Below are 4,657 nucleotides of genomic sequence, written 5' to 3' on the forward strand. Positions count from 1 at the left end.
GCTTCATCAATGCTTTCTCCATCCTTCATGCTAAACATCTCGTACTCTTTTTGCAGCATATCAATCCTCATTTCTTTGACTTGTTTAGTGCCTTCGTGTGTAACCTGGAATTTTTCCCAGATTTCTTTGGCTGTCTTGCATCTAGACACCTTCCAGTACTCTTCAAAGCTGATAGCATAGTGAAGAAGGTTGATTGCTTTAGCATTCAGCTCTATCTTCTTCTTATCATCTTCATTCCATTCAGCTTCTTCTTTTGGAGTCGCCACTCCATCAGCACTTGTTTTTGTTGGGATCTTTGGACCGCTTACAACGATCTTCCATATGTTGTAGTTAATGGATTGGATGAAGATCCTTATCCTTTCTTTCCAGTAGGAATAGTTCTTCTCGTTGAAGAAAGGTAGCCAGTTGTTTGACTGGCCTTCTGTGAGGGTGTAAGCAACTGTGGTTGTGCCCAAGTTATTTGCCATTGGATCTTTGCTCCAAGCGGTTAAGCTTGATTCTTGAGACCTTAGCTCTAATACCAATTGAAGGTTGTGGTAGGCTTAGAGAAGGGGGGTTGAATCTATGCCTTCCTTTTAAGTTGCTGTTATGGCCTTTTTAAAACAAAATTACAATTCTGATTCTGTTTGAACTCAGCAGCAAAAATTTATGAGACAATTTATTTTTGTCTCATGAATATCAGAAAACAGAACTCAGCAGAGAAGAAAAAAGCTAGCACCAGCATGTATCCTGGTTCGGTTGCTTTGTGCTATGCAATCTACATCCAGTCTCCTCCACAATTATGGAAGATTTTCACTATAGTTAACAGAATTACAAACACCAATTTCACACTCAAGTTCTATCCTAACTTGACATTGACTATGCTAACTCCTAACTATTCACTCTTAGTGCTAACCCAACTAAGAAAGGGATACCAAATAGGTACAAGATACAAGACACTTAGTCAACCTAAAGAAATCAGAAAATTAACTCTAGGCTTTTCTCTCAAGTGTATCACTCAGCCTTTTTCCACTCATGGCTTTTACTTGAGCTTTCTCACAATGCATTTTCTCACAAGAAATTACAGAAAGATAAACTTGGAAAAGTACATTACAATCAGTAAAACATGAAGGAGATTGATTTCATTAACAGCCTCTTCGCTATGTGCAAAACCAGATTCGCAAACCTCAGATGCAGTTCTTCAGTATTGGCCGGATGCTTCTTTGATAGAAAGCATTATCCAAGTAGATGAACTTTTTAACAGAATACTGTTCTCACTCTCTGGTTTTCTCTTCTTGGTTCTGAATGAGCAAGAAGTCTTCTTTTATTTTCCTTGCATGTTGCTGGGACCTTCTCCCAAGGTCAACACCTTGAGCCTTGAGCTTCACCAACCACAGATTCACTTTTTCTCAATAATCCTCAAAATAGAAACTTTCCCTCTGACTTCCTCATCTTGACCGAAAGCCACAAAGCAGTAACCATAGAAATCTTCTCATGGTCAACTTGATCTTAGCCATTGAAAAACTACTTGGTCCCCAAGTATCACTTGTGACCGTAGATGTGAAGCAGAATAGGGCAGAAAGCAACTTTCCCTTGAATGCCATTTTCGGATAGAGCAGAGAGTTGGGAAGAAGAGATGAGACCGAGTTGCATGTAAGAGGAAAAGATTTACCTATAACCTAAGCTTGATTTGGCTTGGATTTGTTGAGATGACTTCTGCCTTTCAAGCTTAGTTTCTCTTTCTTACTTCTTTGGTGACTATCTTGATGAAGAAGCTCTTTCTCTCTTTCTCTTTCTTACTTTTCTGAAACTGATTTGACTTAGACCACATAGAGAGGAACGTTGCTTTGGTAAAAGCAAGTGAAAGGGACTGAAGGCTTCAATCTTATATGAGAAGCTTGGCGGGATTAACTTGAATTGATGGACACAGGCTTGGATCGGGTATCCATTAGATTGGCCCATTTTGATTTCTCAGCTTTGATTCCTTTTTGGGCTTTAAATCAGATTTTGGCCTGCAGCAGTTTTATAAATAATTAGTAATATGAAATTATAATTAATCAACACTAATCATTTATTTGCCCAAAAATAATATTTGTCATCACTAATTAATTTAGTTAATTTCTTAACTCAACAAACATCTACAATCAGCATCATGTTTGCACCAGTTGGGTTATTTTGCACCCGAATCCTAAATTAAATCTTGTTGAATATAAATTTAATAAGTTAAGAAATCTAACATAGCCTAGGATCCTAACTAACCTTTCTAGGAACCATTTCAAGTTTTCAAAATCTAACCAGCTAATAGCTTATTACTTCTAACCAACACTTATATTGAAAAAAAAATAAGGTTCTAATTCCTAACTAACGACTTTAAACAACTACTACAAGAAGCATGTTAACATTACTAGCATGACTAAGTTATGTTCAAAACTAAAATTTTTGTTCATCACTAACCGTTTCAAGGACGGCACCTATAATATGCGCGACTCTATCTAATCAATACAGACAATTTAAATCGTCCTTCATGTGTACAGATTTGAATTTTCTGCGAATTTTTTTCCAAGATTTGGGAGGGAGTGATGGGGTTGGAATGTTGGTTTCTAATTCGAATGAATTGAATTCGAATTACATATATAACCGTTCGAATGTAAATCGAACCTACGGAGTTCGAATTATATAAAGCCATGCATGCTAGTAAATCGAACCTATTGAGTTCGAATTACTATTGGCCCTAAATTGAAACCATTGAAGTCGATTTACTATTGGAAACATTCAAATATATATAAGCCGATTGTAAATCGAAATCCATCAATTCGATTTACTATGTGCATGGTCAAATAGAGTCTCGTTGATTTGATTTAGTATAAGATACGATCAACATGTAATTCAAATCTTATAACTTTGATTTACTATTCAAACACCTAATTCGAATTTATTAAATTCGATTTTTATATAAATTTGTAAATGGATACATTCGGGTAACGTTTTTAGGTTTGGGGAATTTAGGTAATTTTAAAATAGATTTAATTTATAAAGGTGAATTACTCTCATTTTAATTTGTTGTTTTAGATTCTGATATATAATGTTGTGAGTTTTCTCCACTAAAATTTATCGAATTTTTATTTTAAATTGAATAATTAATAAGACAAAAATTGCAAAGTAATTTTGATACACATGGAAATTAAACTCTAAAATTCTATTTGTACTTGATTATTAATTCTTATTAAATTCTAGGTCCAAATAAATAAAATAAAATAATACTAATTTTATATTTACCAAGTCTAAACCGATAAATAATTGTGACTTATTTTTTTATTATAAATTAATATAGCAAAATTACTTTATATCAATTAAAATATAAAATAACTAACATAATTATATTTATTTATTTATATTTCATAAAATAGGGTAAAAAAATATAATTTCCTAACAAAACTATGTAGCATATTTATTAATTTGTGTTTCTTTATTTATCTTGTTTATAGTGTAAACAAAATAAGCTTGCATATATCTCGTTTACACTGTAAACGAAATAAGACACGATTCGTGTTGCACGTATCACGTTTGCATATGTAATACATGAAAGAGAGCAATCAACACGTATCTCGTTTACATTTTAAATGAGATATGCACAAGCTTATTTCGTTTATATTGTAAACGAAATATAAAAAATGTTAATTCATTTGTACCGTAGACGAGATAAAGTACGACAAATTTCGAGTAACTATAAAAAGATCTGCAATTATTTGTATTCTCCACAAATATTTCACTTATTATTCTCCTCCCTTTCTTCAATAAATTTAGTAAAAATGTCTAGTGGTAGTGGATATGTTGTTGTAAGTGTATATCCCAATTGTCATATGAGAAATAATGACATTGGAGTTATATTTGAGTGTGATAATCCTAATTTGTTACGCACTAAAAGAGTAAATTCTTTGTCTGAGATCAAGAGTCTTAATTGACAAACTTTAGTGCAAACGGGACAAAAGAAATTGGAAGAGTTGGGTATAGGATGCTAGCACCGATGTATTTTAGCTCGATGACGATGAGCATGTGCACCTCATGTTTGATATCCATGGGAGAATCATGGCAGAATAAGTGATGGAGCTTTCTACGAAAGTTGGTGATGTTGGTGGTGGTAGTTCTGGCTACTCGAATTTTGTCCAAAATGACTCATCTCTTGCACCATCACTGCTGCAATATGCTAGTCCGGTCGTAGATATAGACATGGACAGTAAGGAGTCCGATGAAGAATATGTTGTCGATAGCAACGATAGTGGTTCTTTTGAGGATGATGATAAGGAGGAGTTTGTACCAAAGACTCCAATCGGTGCTTCAGTTTGGTATCTTTTGCCTGTCCTGCAACCGATTATGGAGTTATCAACTATACCCAGTCGCTATCATACATTGGATCTAGATGGGATGCATGAGGAAACTCCATTTTTTCAATATGGGTAGGGACGATTATAATATAGGCGGTGGTGTGAAGTTTTACATTAGTCACAGATTCAAAAGCAGAGAGGCAGTCATGCAAGGTGTGAAGAATTACAGTATTCGAAAAGTGCTGAGTACCGAATTGTGGAGTCGGATCAATCAAAGTACCATATACATTGCAGGTAATTTGCAACAATATGTCCTTGGAGTTTCCGTATTGCCCTCTGACAGAATTTCAGATATT

Source organism: Arachis duranensis, chromosome 10 (assembly GCF_000817695.3).
Source record: "Arachis duranensis cultivar V14167 chromosome 10, aradu.V14167.gnm2.J7QH, whole genome shotgun sequence".
Taxonomy (NCBI): domain Eukaryota; kingdom Viridiplantae; phylum Streptophyta; class Magnoliopsida; order Fabales; family Fabaceae; genus Arachis; species Arachis duranensis.